This window comes from Arachis hypogaea, chromosome 1, assembly GCF_003086295.3.
Source record: "Arachis hypogaea cultivar Tifrunner chromosome 1, arahy.Tifrunner.gnm2.J5K5, whole genome shotgun sequence".
NCBI classification, from domain to species: Eukaryota; Viridiplantae; Streptophyta; class Magnoliopsida; order Fabales; family Fabaceae; genus Arachis; species Arachis hypogaea.
In genome coordinates, this window is record NC_092036.1 from 92,558,659 (window position 1) to 92,573,149 (window position 14,491).

General features: G+C 37.4%; 1 non-coding gene across 1 annotated transcript; it reads right to left on the minus strand.

Moving 5' to 3' along the window:
• Positions 1 to 6,031: 6,031 nt before the first annotated feature.
• LOC112717359 (small nucleolar RNA R71) lies at positions 6,032 to 6,139 on the minus strand. The gene has a single exon (XR_003160625.1). It is a non-coding gene; the product is annotated as a small nucleolar RNA R71 (small nucleolar RNA).
• Positions 6,140 to 14,491: the final 8,352 nt, after the last annotated feature.

Here is a 14,491-nt window from a genome sequence, read left to right on the forward strand (position 1 = left end):
ATCATAAAAACCAAAAAATATTTGATGATTCTTGTTTGAATCTAGGGCCAAACTTTAAGTTTGGTGTCAATTGCATGATTTTAATTGTCTTGCAAATTTCAAAAAACATGCATAATGTCCTTGATGATCTTCAAGCTGCTCTTGATGAACTGCCTTGTTTGATCTTCATGATTTCTTGTTTTGCACTGCATGATGTTTTACATGTGCATTCTTGCAAAGCATATGTCCCAAACATGAGAAAGTTCTAAGTTTCATGTCTTGCAAGTTTTCTTTTATAGAAAACTAAGTTCTTGATGTTCATCTTGATCTTCGAGATTGTTCTTGATGTTCATCTTGACATTCATAATGTTCTTGCATATATCTTGTGTTTTGATCCAAGAATTATATGTTTTGACTCATTTTGCTGTTTTTCAAAATTGAAAATATATCTTCTTGAATAAAGGATTTAGCAAAATGAAGGTCCAAGAACATAAAGCAGAGGAATTACAGAGAAAAGCTAGGCGTTCAAAACGCCAAGTAAAGAAGGAAAATTGGCGTTTAAACGCCAGCCAGGGTACCTGGTTGGGCATTTAAATGCCCAGTAAGGAAAGAAAACTGGCATTTAAACTCCAGCCAGGGTACCTGGCTGGGCGTTTAAACGCCCAAAACATACAGCTCTTGGGCGTTTAATGCCAGGATGACACAAGGAAAGGAATCTTGTTTTCAAATCAAATTTTTTCAAATCTTCATAATTTTTCAAATCAAATCTTTTTCAAATCAAATATTTTCAATCATATCTTTTTCAAAATCATATATTTTCAAACATATCTTTTTCAAATCATATCTTTTTCAAAATCAATTTCAAAATCTTTTCTAACTTCTTATCTTTTCCAAATTGATTTTCAAATCTGTTTCAATTAACTAATTATCTTGAATTTTCAATTTGATTTTCGAAAATTCTTTCCCCCCTCTCATCTTTTTCTGTTTAAACACAAACATTACTCCTCTATTGTCAATTCAAACTCCATCTCTCTTTGTGAGTTCAAAATTTTGCCTCCCTCCTTCTTCTATTCTTATTTTCCTCTGACACCTAAAAGGATCTCTATATTGCGACTAGAGGAGTCCATATTTTCTTTGTTTTCTTCTCTTTCATATGAGTAGGAACAGAGATAAAGGCATACTTGTTGAAGCTGATCCTGAATCTGAAAGGACTCTGAAGAGGAAGCTAAGAGCAGCTAAAGCACAAAACTCTGAAGAGGACCTCACTAAATTTTTTGAAAAGGAAGCAGCAAAAGAAACAATTATGGCTGAACCAAAAAACAATGCAAGGAAGATGCTTGGTGATTTTACTACACCAACTTCCAACTTCTATGGAAGAAGCATCTCAATCCCTGCCATAAGAGCAAACAATTTTGAGTTAAAGCCTCAATTAGTTTCTCTACTACAACAGAACTGCAAGTTTCATGGACTTCCATCAGAAGACCCTTATCAATTCTTAACTGAGTTCTTGCAGATCTGTGATACTGTTAAGACCAATGGAGTTGATCCTGAGGTCTACAAGCTTATACTTTTCCCTTTTGCTGTAAGAGACAGAGCTAGAACATGGTTGGACTCACAACCTAGAGATAGCCTGGACTCTTGGAATAAACTGGTCACGGCTTTCTTAGCCAAGTTCTTTTCTCCTCAAAAGCTGAGCAAGCTTAGAGTGGATGTTCAAACCTTTAGACAGAAAGAAGGTGAATCCCTCTATGAAGCTTGGGAAAGATACAAGCAGCTGACCAAAAGTGTCTTTCTATGATAGTCTGTCTGAATTTTCCAAGATGTCACTGGACCACTCTGCAGGTGGATCTATTCACCTAAAGAAAATGCCTACAGAAGCTCAGGAACTTATTGAAATGGTTGCAAATAACCAGTTCATGTATACCTCTGAGAGGAATCCTATGAGTAATGGGACGCCTCAAAAGAGAGGAGATCTTGAAATTGATACTCTGAATGCCATACTGGCTCAGAACAAAATATTGACCCAACAAGTCAATATGATCTCTCAGAGTCTGAATGGATTGCAAAATACATCCAACAGTACTAAAGAAGCATCTTCTGAAGAAGAAGCTTATGATCCTGAGAACCCTGCAATGGCAGAGGAGAATTACATGGGTGAAGCCTTTGGCAACACCTATAATCCTTCATGGAAAAATCATCCAAATCTTTAATGGAAGGATCAACAGAAGCAAAGCTTTAATAATAACAATGGTGGAAGAAACAGGTTTAGCAATAGAAAACCTTTCCCATCATCATCTTAGTAATAGATAGAGCATTCTGAGCAGACTCCTTCTAGCTTAGTGATGAGCGGATAATTTATACGCTTTTTGGCATTGATTTTAGGTAGTTTTTAGTAGGATCTAGCTACGTTTAGGGATGTTTTCATTAGTTTTTATGCAAAATTCACATTTCTGGACTTTACTATGAGTTTGTGTGTTTTTCTGTGATTTCAAGTATTTTCGGGCTGAAATTGAGGGACCTGAGCAAAAATCTGATTCAGGCTGACAAAGGACTGCTGATGCAGTTGGATTCTGACCTCCCTGCGCGCTCTTAACGGCTTTGGAAGGTAGACATCAAGAGCTTTCCAGCAATATATAATGGTCTATACTTTATTCGAGTTTAGATGACGCAAACTGGCGTTCAACACCAGTTCCATGCTGCATTCTAGAGTAAAACGCTAGAAACACGTCACAAACTAGAGTTAAACGCCAAAAACACAACACAACTTGGCGTTTAACTCCAAGAGAAGCCTCTGCATGTGTAAAGCTCAAGCTCAGCCCAAGAACACACCAAAGTGAGCATCGGAAGTGGATTTCTGCACTAAGACTTATTTCTGTAAACCCTAGTAGCTAGTTTAGTATAAATATAACTTTTTACTATTGTACTAGGGGTCCTTTTCCCTATTTTCGAATTCATATGTCTTTTGTGGAGGCTGGCCATTCGGCCATGCCTGGACCATCACTTATGTATTTTCAACGGTGGAGTTTCTATACACCATAGATTAAGGGTGTGGAGCTCTGCTGTACCTCGAGTTTTAATGCAATTACCACTATTTTCTATTCAATTCAGCTTATTCTTGTTCTAAGATATTCACTGCAATTCAACATGATGGATGTGATGATCCGTGACACTCATCATCATTCTCACCTATGAACTCGTGACTGACAACCACTTCCGTTCTACCTTAGAACGAGTGAATATCTCTTAGATTTCTTAATCAGAATCTTCGCGGTATAAGCTAGAATTATTGGCGGCCATTCTTGAGAATCCGAAAAGTCTAAACTTTGTCTGTGGTATTTTGAGTACGATTCAGGGATTGAATGAATGTGACGAGATTCAAACTCACGATTGTTAGGCGTAGTAACAGACGCAAAAGAATCAATGGATTCTATTCCGACATGATTAGCCATGCTGTGACAAGAGCATTTGGACCATTTTCACTGAGAGGATGGGAAGTAGCCATTGACAACGGTGATGCCCTACATACAGCTTGCCATAGAAAGGATTATGAAGGATTGAAGGAAGGCAGTAAGAAAGCAGAGAATCAACAAGAACAAAGCAGCTTCATACACTTATCTGAAATTCCCACCAATGATTTACATAAGTATCTCTATCTTTATTTATGCTTTATTTATTATTATTTTTGAAAACCATTATAATCACTTGAATCAGCCTAACTGATATTTATAAGATGACCATAGCTTGCTTCATACCAACAATCTCCGTGGGATCGACCCTTACTCACGTAAGGTTTATTACTTGGACGACTAGTGCACTTGCTGGTTAGTTGTGCGAAGTTGTGAAGAATGTGAGTGAACCATAGTAGTGTGCACCAAGTTTATGGAGCCATTGCTAAGAATTGTTCGAGTTATGGAAAGAGTAAATCACAATTTTGCCTATCAAGTTTTTGGCACCGTTGTTGGGGATTGTTCGAGTTTGGACAACTGACGGTTCATCTTATTGCTCAGATTAGGTAATTTTATTTTCAAAAAGTTTTCAAAAATATTTCAAAAAAATCTTTTCTCTTTTTCGTTTTTCCAAAAATTAATTTTCGAAAAATTCAAAAAAAAATTAATAAAATCATAAAAACGAAAATTATTTTGTGTTTCTTGTTTGAGTCTAATGTCAATTTTCAAGTTTGGTGTCAATTGCATGTTTTTAAAAAAAATTGCATTTTTTCGAAAATTTCATGCAAGGTGTTCTTCATGATCTTCAAGTTGTTCTTGACAAGTCTTTTTGTTTGATCTTTAAATTTTCTTGTTTTGTGTTTTTTCGTTGTTTTTCATATGCATTTTTGCATTCATTGTGTCTAAGCATTAAAAATTTCTATGTTTTGGTGCCTTGCATGTTTTTCTTTTCTTGAAATGTTTTTTCAAAAATAAGTCTTGATGTTCATCTTGATCTTCAAAGTGTTCTTGGTGTTCATCTTGACATTCATAGTGTTTTTGCATGCATCATGTATTTTGATCCAAAATTTTCATGTTTTGGGTCATTTATATATTTTTCTCTCTCATCATTAAAAATTCAAAAATAAAAAAATAATCTTCTCCTTTTTTCTCTCATAAATTTCAAAAATTTGAGTTGACTTAGTCAAAAATTTTTAAAACATAACTATTTCTTATAAGTCAAGTCAAATTTTCAATTTTAAAAATCCTATCTTTTCAAAATCTTTTTCAAAAATCAAATCTTTTTCATTTTTCTTTTATGATTTTCGAAATTTAAAATTATTTTTCAAAATCTTTTTCTTATCTTTATTTCAAAATTTCGAAAACTTTACTAACAATTAATGTGATTGATTCAAAAAAATTTGAAGTTTGTTACTTTCTTGTTAAGAAAGGTTCAATCTTTAAATTCTAGAATCATATCTTTTAGTTTCTTGTTAGTCAAGTAATCAATTTTAATTTTAAAAATTAAATCTTTTTCAAAATATCTTTTTCAACTATATCTTTTTAAAATATCTTTTTCAAATCATATCTTTTTCAAAAATTTGATTTCAAAATATCATTTCTAACTTCTTATCTTTTCAAAATTGATTTTCAAATCTTTTTCAACTAACTAATTGACTTTTTGTTTGTTTCTTATCTTTTTTAAAACCACCTAACTACTTTTCTCTCTCTAATTTTCAAAAATTCTTCGCCCTTTTTCAAAATTCTTTTTTTTTTAACTAATTGTTTCAAATTTTTATTTTTATTTTATTCTTTTTCTTAATTTTCGAATTTTAACTAATAATTAAAATAAAAACAAAAATATTTTTCTTTTAAGTTAATTTTCAAAAACCCCTCTCTCTCTCATCTCTTTCTATTTATTCATTCATTTACAAACACTTCTCTTCATCTTAAAATTCGAACCCACTCTTCCTCTTTGAGTTCGAATTTTCCTCTTTTCCCTCTTCTATTCTTTTCTTCTTCTACTAACATAAAGGAATCTCTCTACTGTGGTAAAGAGGATCCCTATTATTATTTTCTGTTCCCTTCTTTTTCATATGAATAGGAGCAAGGACAAGGACATTCTTGTTGAAGCAGATCCTGAACCTGAAAGGACTCTGAAAAGGAAACTAAAAGAAGCTAAATTACAACAATCCAAAGACAACCTTACATAAATTTTCGTAAAGGAAGAGGAGATGGCAGCCGAAAATAATAATGCAAGGAGGATGCTTGGTGACTATACTACACCTACTTCCAAGTTTGATGGAAGAAGCATCTCAATCCCTGCCATTGGAGCAAACAATTTTGAGCTGAAGCCTCAACTAGTTGCTCTAATGCAACAGAACTGCAAGTTTCATGGACTTCCATCAGAAGATCCCTATCAGTTTTTAACTAAATTCTTGCAGATCTGTGAGACTGTTAAGACTAATGGAGTAGATCCTGAAGTCTAGAGGCTCATGATTTTCTCTTTTGCTGTAAGAGACAGAGCTAGAACATGGTTGGACTCACATCCTAAAGATAGCCTGGACTCTTGGGATAAGCTAGTCACGGCCTTCTTGGCTAAGTTCTTTCCTCCTCAAAAGCTGAGCAAGCTTAGAGTGGATGTTCAGACCTTCAAACAAAAAGATGGTGAATCCCTCTATGAAGCTTGGGAAAGATACAAGCAGATGACCAAAAGGTGTCCTTCTGACATGCTTTCAGAGTGGACCATTTTGGATATATTCTATTATGGTCTATCTGAGTTCTCTAAGGTGTCACTGGACCATTCTGCAGGTGGATCCATTCACCTAAAGAAAACGCCTGCAGAAGCTCAAGAACCCATTGACATGGTTACAAATAACCAATTCATGTACACCTCTGAGAGGAATCCTGTGAGTAATGGGACGCCTCAGAAGAGGGGAGTTCTTGAAATTGATGCTCTGAATGCCATATTGGCTCAGAACAAAATGTTGACTTAGCAAGTCAACATGATTTCTCAAAGTCTGAATGGATGGCAAAATGCATCCAACAGTACTAAAGAGGCATCTTCTAAAGAAGAAGCTTATGATCCTGAGAACCTTGCAATGGCAGAGGTGAATTACATGGGTGAACCCTATGGGAACACCTATAATTCCTCATGGAGAAATCATCCAAATTTTTCATGAAAGGATCAGCAAAAGCCTCAACAAGGCTTTAATAATGGTGGAAGAAACAGGCTCAGCAATAGCAAGCCTTTCCCATCATCTTCTCAGCAACAGACAGAGAATTCTGAGCAGAGCTCCTCTAACTTAGCAAATATAGTCTCTGATCTGTCTAAAGCCACTTTAAGTTTCATGAGTGAAACAAGGTCCTCCATTAGAAATTTGGAGGCATAAGTGGGCCAGCTGAGCAAGAAAATCACTGAAACTCCTCCTAGTACTCTTCCAATCAATACAGAAGAGAATTCAAAAAGAGAGTGCAAGGTCATTGACATAATCAAAATGGCCAAACCTAGAGAGGAAGGGGAGGACGTGAATCCCAATGAGGAAGACCTCATGGGGCATCTCCTAGACAAGAATGAGTTCCCTATTGAGGACCTAAAAGAACCTGAGGCTCATATAGAGGCCATAGAGATTCCTTTAAACCTTTTTCTGCCATTCATGAGCTCTGAAAACTATTCTTTCTCTGAAGAGGATGAAGATGTAACTGGAGAGCAAGTTGTTCAATATCTAAGAGCTATCATGAAGCTGAATGCCAAGTTATTTGGTAATGAGACTTGGGAAGACGCACCTCCCTTGCTCATTAGTGAACTAGATACATAGGTTCAGCAAACTTTACCTCAAAAGAAACAAGATCCTGGTAAATTCTTAATACCCTGTACCATAGGCACCATAACCTTTGAGAAGGCTCTGTGTGACCTGGGTTCAGGCATAAATCTTATGTCACTCTCTGTAATGGAGAAACTAGGAATCTTTGAGGTACAGGCTGCCACATTCTCATTAGAGATGGTAGATAAGTCAATAAGACAAGCTTATGGAGTGGTAGAGGACGTGTTGGTAAAGGTTAAAGGCCTCTACATCCCTGCTGATTTCATAATCTTAGACATTGGGAAGGATGAGAATGAATCCATTATTCTTGGAAGACCCTTCCTAGCCACAGCAAGAGCTGTGATTGATGTTGACAGAGGAGAGTTAGTCCTTCAATTGAATGGGGACTACCTGGTATTTAAAGCTCAAGGATCTTCCTCTGCAACCATGGAGAGGAAGCATGAAAAGCTTCTCTCAATACAGATTCAAACAGATCCCCCACAATCAAACTCTAAGTTTGGTGTTGGGAGGCCACAACCAAACTCTAAGTTTGGTGTTGAACCCCCACATTCAAACTCTAAGTGTGGTGTTGAGAGGTCCCAACAATGCTCTGAACATATGTGAAGCTCCATGAGAGCTCACTGTCAGGCTATTAACATTAAAGAAGCGCTTATTGGGAGGCAACCCAATTTTTATTTATCTATATTTTTATTGTTCTTTTATGTTTTATTAGGTTCATGATCATGTGGAGTCACAAAACAAATAGTAAAATTAAAAATAGAATAAAAAATAGCAGAAGAAACAGCACACCCTAGAGGAAGAGCTTACTGGCGTTTAAACGCCAGTAAGGAGCATCTGGCTGGCATTCAACATCAGAACAGAGCATGAATTTGGCATTGAACGCCAGAAACAAGCAGCAGTCTGGTGTTTAAATGCCAGGATTACACCCTAAGGAGAGCTGGCATTAAACGCCAGAAACAAGCATGGAACTGGCGTTCAACGCCAGAAACACGCTGCAGACTGGCGTTAAACGCCCAGAACAAGCATAGAGCTAGCGTTTAACACCAGAAACAAGCATCAATCAGGCGTTAAACGCCAAGATTGCACACAGAGGGCATTTTACACGCCTAATTGGTATAGGAATGATAAATCCTTGACACCTCAGGATCTGTGGACCCTACAGGATCCCCACCTACCTCAACTCACCTTCTCTCTTCTTCACACAATCAAATAACACTCTTCCCTATCCACTCTTCCCCATAAACCCCACCTACCTTCAAATTCAAAATCTCTTTCCCACCCAAACCCACCCTAAATGACCGAACCACACCCCTCTCCCTCCACTATATAAACACCTCCATCCTTCTTCATTTTCACATAACACAACCCTCTCTTCTCCCCCTTAGCCGAATACACACCTCTCTCTCCCTCTCCTCCATATCTTCTTCTTCTTCTTCTATTCTTTCTTCTTTTGCTCGAGGGCGAGCAACATTCTAAGTTTGGTGTGGTAAAAGCATAGCTTTTTTGTTTTTCCATAACCATTGATGGCACCTAAGGCCAGAGAAACCTCAAGAAAGAGGAAATGGAAGATAATTGCTTCCACTTCTGAGTCATGGGAGATTGAGAGATTCATCTCAAGGGTCCATAGCTCAATAGTAGAGCATTTGACTACACATCAAGAGAGCCCACTCATGGATCTCAACAAGAGCATGAGGAATTCCCTCATCAAGAAATCCATGAGATGCCTCAAGGGATACATTTTCCTCCATACAACTATTGGGAGCAACTAAGGATAGGAGCACCAAAATCACTAGGGATGAAGCAATAAAGGCAAGGAAGAGACATAGAGGAGCTCAAGAACATCATTGGTCCTTCAAGAAGAAGATGCCACCATCACTAAGGTGGACTCATTCCTTGTTCTTATTTCTCTATTTTTTGGTTTTTATGCTATATGTTTATCTATTTTGTGTCTTTACTACATTATCATTAGTATTTAGCAACTATATCTTAAGGCTATGAATAAATTCCATGAATCCTTCACCTTTCTTAAATGAAAAAATATTTTTAATACAAAAGAACAAGAAGTGCATGAGTTTCGAATTCATCCTTGAATTTAGTTTAATTATATTGATGTGGTGACAATACTTTTTGTTTTCTGAATGAATGCTTGAACAATGCATATTTTTGATATTGTTGTTTATGAATGTTAAAATTATTGGCTCTTGAAAGAATGATGAAAAAGAGAAATGTAATTGATGATCTGAAAAATCATAAAATTGATTCTTGAAGCAAGAAAAAGCAGTGAAAAAGAAAAAGCTTGCGAAAAAAAAGTGGCAAAAAAAATATATAAAAGAAAAAGAAAAAACAAGCAGAAAAAGCCAATAGCCCTTAAAACCAAAAGGCAAGGGTAAAAAGGATCCAAGGATTTGAGCATCAATGGATAGAAGGGCCCAAGGAAATAAATCCAGGCCTAAGCGGCTAAATCAAGCTGTCCCTAACCATGTGCTAGTGGTATGCAGGTCCAAGTGAAAAGCTTGAGACTGAGTGGTTAAAGTCGTGATCCAAAGCAAAAAGAGTGTGCTTAAGAGCTCTGGACACCTCTAACTGGGGACTTTAGCAAAGCTAAGTCACAATCTGAAAAGGTTCACCCAGTCATGTGTTTGTGGCATTTATGTATCCGGTGGTAATACTGGAAAACAAAGTGCTTAGGGCCACGACCAAGACTCATAAAAGTAGCTATGTTCAAGAATCAACATACGTAACTAGGAAAATCAATAACACTATCTGAACTCTGAATTCATAGAGATGCCAATCATTCTGAACTTCAAAGGAAAAAGTGAGATGCCAAAACTATTCAGAAGCAAAAAGCTACAAGTCCCACTCATCTAATTAGAACTAATATTCATTCATATTTTGGGATTTATAGTATATTCCCTTCTTTTTATCCTATTTGATTTTTAGTTGCTTGGGGACAAGCAACAATTTAAGTTTGGTGTTGTGATGAGCAGATAATTTATACGCTTTTTGGCATTGATTTTAGGTACTTTTTAGTAGGATCTATCTACTTTTAGGGATGTTTTCATTAGTTTTTATGAAAAATTCATATTTCTGGACTTTACTATGAGTTTGTATGTTTTTCTGTGATTTCAGGTATTTTCTGGCTGAAATTGAGGGACCTGAGCAAAAATCTGATTCAGGCTGACAAAGGACTGCTGATGTTGTTGGATTCTGACCTCCCTGCACTCGAAATAAATTTTCTGGAGCTACAAAACTTCAAATGGCACGCTCTTAACGGCATTGGAAAGTAGACATCCAGAGCTTTCCAGAAATATATAATGGTCTATACTTTGTTCGAGTTTAGACGATGCAAACTGGCGTTCAACGCCAGTTCCATGCTGCGTTCTAGAGTAAAACGCCAGAAACACGTCACAAACCAGAGTTAAACGCCAAAACACATCACAACTTGGCGTTTAACTCAAAGAGAAGCCTCTACACGTGTAAAGCTCAAGCTCAGCCTAAGCACACACCAAGTGGGCCCCGGATGTGGATTTCTGCACTAAGACTTATTTCTGTAAACCCTAGTAGCTAGTTTAGTATAAATAGAACTTTTTACTATTGTACTAGGGGTCCTTTTCCCTATTTTCGAATTCATATGTCTTTTGTGGAGGCTGGCCATTCAGCCTTGCCTGGACCATCACTTATGTATTTTCAACGGTGGAGTTTCTACACACCATAGATTAAGGGTGTGGAGCTCTGCTGTACCTCGAGTTTTAATGCAATTACCACTATTTTCTATTCAATTCAGCTTATTCTTGTTCTAAGATATTCACTGCAATTCAACATGATGGATGTGATGATCCGTGACACTTATCATCATTCTCACCTATGAACTCGTGACTGACAACCACTTCCGTTCTACCATAGAACGAGTGAATATCTCTTAGATTCCTTAATCAGAATCTTCGTGGTATAAGCTAGAATTATTGGTGGCCATTCTTGAGAATCCGGAAAGTCTAAACCTTGTCTATGGTATACTGAGTAGGATTCAGGAATTGAATGATTGTGACGAGCTTCAAACTCGCGATTGTTGGGTGTAGTGATAGACGCAAAAGAATCAATGGATTCTATTCCGACATGATCGAGAACCGACAGATGATTAGCTGTGCTGTGACAAGAGCATTTGGACCATTTTCACTGAGAGGATGGGAAGTAGCCATTGACAACGGTGATGCCCTACATACAGCTTACCATAGAAAGGAGTATGAAGGATTGAAGGAAGGCAGTAAGAAAGCAGAGAATCAACAGGAACAAAGCAGCTCCATACACTTATCTGAAATTCCCACCAATGATTTACATAAGTATCTCTATCTTTATTTTATGCTTTATTTATTACTATTTTCAAAAACCATTATAATCAATTGAATCAGCCTAATTGAGATTTATAAGATGACCATAACTTGCTTCATACCAACAATCTCCGTGGGATCGACCTTTACTCACGTAAAGTTTATTACTTGGACTACCCAGTGCACTTGCTGGTTAGTTGTGCGAAGTTGTGAAGAATGTGAGTTAACCATAGTAGTGTGCACCAAGTTTTTGGAGCCATTGCTAATAATTGTTCGAGTTATGAAAAGAGTAAATCACAATTTTGCCTATCACTTAGCAAACATAGTCTCTGATCTATCTAAGGCCACTCTTAGTTTCATGACTGAAACAAGATCCTCCATTAGAAATTTGGAGGCACAAGTGGGCCAGCTGAGTAAAAGGGTCACTGAAACTCCTCCCAGCACTCTCCCAAGCAATACAAAAGAAAATCCAAATGGAGAGTGCAAGGCCATTGATGTAATCAAAATGGCCGAAACCTTGAAAGAGGAGGAGGATGAAAATTCCAATAAGGAAGACCTCAAGGAACGTCCACCATTCAGTAAGGAGTACCCTAATGAGGAACTAAAGGAATCTGAGGCTCATACAGAGACCAAAAGAAAAAGCAAGTAGAAAAAGCCAATAGCCCTTAAAACCAAAAGGCAAGGGTAAAAAGGATCCAAGACTTTGAGCATTAATGGATAGGAGGGCCCAAGGAAATAAAATCCAGGCCTAAACGGCTAAATCAAGCTGTCCTTAACCATGTGCTTGTGGCATGCAGGTCCAAGTGAAAAACTTGAGACTGAGTGGTTAAAGTCGTGATCCAAAGCAAAAAGAGTGTGCTTAAGAGCTCTAAACACCTCCAACTGGGGACTTTAGCAAAGCTGAGTCACAATCTGAAAAGGTTCACCCAGTTATGTGTCTGTGGCATTTATGTATCCGGTGGTAATACTGGAAAATAAAGTGCTTAGGGCCACGGCCAAGACTCATAAAACAGCTGTGTTCAAGAATCAACATACTTAACTAGGAGAATCAATAACACTATCTAAAATTCTGAGTTCCTATAGATGCCAACCATTCTGAACTTCAAAGGAAAAACTGAGATGCCAAAACTGTTCAGAAGCAAAAAGCTACAAGCCCCACTCATCTAATTGAGACTAAGTTTCGTTGATACTATGGGATTCATTGTATATTCTCTTCTTTTTATCCTATTTTGTTTTCAGTTTCTTGGGGACAAGCAACAATTTAAGTTTGGTGTTGTGATGAGCAGATAATTTATACGCTTTTTGGTATTGTTTTTAGGTAGTTTTTAGTAGGATCTAGCTACTTTTTAGGATGTTTTTATTAGTTTTTATGCAAAATTCATATTTCTGGACTTTACTATGAGTTTGTGTGTTTTTCTGTGATTTCAGGTATTTTCTGGCTGAAATTGAGGGACCTGAGCAAAAATTTGATTCAGAGGCTGACAAAGGACTGCTGATGCTATTGGATTCTGACCTCCCTGCACTCAAAGTGGATTTTCTGGAGCTGCAGAACTCCAACCAGTGCGCTATTAACTGTGTAGGAAAGTAGACATCCAGAGCTTTCCAGCAATATATAATAGTCTATACTTTTCTCGAGTTTTGACAACGCAAATTGGCGTTCAAATGCCCCTTTTCTGCCCTATTCTGAAGTCAAAACGCCAAAACTAGCATAAAAGTTGGAGTTAAACGCCTAAACTGGCATAAAAGCTGGCGTTTAACTCCAAGGGAAGTCTCTACACGTGTAAAGCTCAGTGCTCAGCCCAAGCACACACCAAGTGGGCCCGGAATTGGATTTCTGCATCATTCACCTATTTCTATAAACCCTAGTAGCTAGTTTCATTATAAATATGATCTCTTACTATTGTATTTTCATATTTTGATCATCTTTTGATCTCTTGATCAAGTTTTGGGGGCTGGCCTCATGGCCATGCCTACCTTCACCACTTATGTATTTTTAACGGTGGAGTTTCTACACACCATTGATTAAGGTGTGGAGCTCTACTGTTCCTCGAGTATTAATGCAATTACTATTGTTCTTCTATTCAATTCATGCTTATTCTTCTTCTATGATATTCACTTGCACTTCAACTTGATGAATGTGATGATCCGTGACACTCATCATCATTCTCACCTATGAACGCGTGACTGACAACCACTTCTGTTCTACTTAAGATTGAGCGTGTATCTCTTAGCCTCCATTCCGAAAGATTGGAGTCTTCGTGGTATAAGCTAGAATTATTGGCGGCCATTCCTAAGATCCGGAAAGTCTAAACCTTGTCTGTGGCATTCCGAGTAGGATCTGAGATGGGATGACTGTGACGAGCTTCAAACTCGCGAGTGTTGGGCGTAGTGACAGACGCAAAAGAATCACTGGATTCTATTCTAACATGATCGAGAACCTACAGATGATTAGCCATGCGGTGACAACACATTTGGACCATTTTCACTGAGGACGGGAGGTAGCCATTGACGCCGGTGAAACCTGAACATACAGCTTGCCATGGAAAGGAGTATGAAGGATTGGATGAAGGCAGTAGGAAAGCAGAGATTCAAGAGGAATGAAGCATCTTCATATACTTATCTGAAATTCTCACCAATGAATTACATAAGTATCTCTATCTTTACTTTATGTTTTATTTATCTTTTAATTATGAAAACTCCATAACCCATTTGAATCCACCTGACTGAGATTTACAAGGTGACCATAGCGTGCTTCAAGCTGACAATCTCCGTGGGATTGACCTTTACTCACGTAAGGTATTACTTGGACGACCCAGTGCACTTGCTAGTTAGTTGTGTGGAGTTGTGACAAAGTATGATTCACGTTTGAGAGTACCAAGCCTATTGGCGCCATTGTTGATGATCACAATTTCGTGCACCAGAAGTTAATTAAGGATTC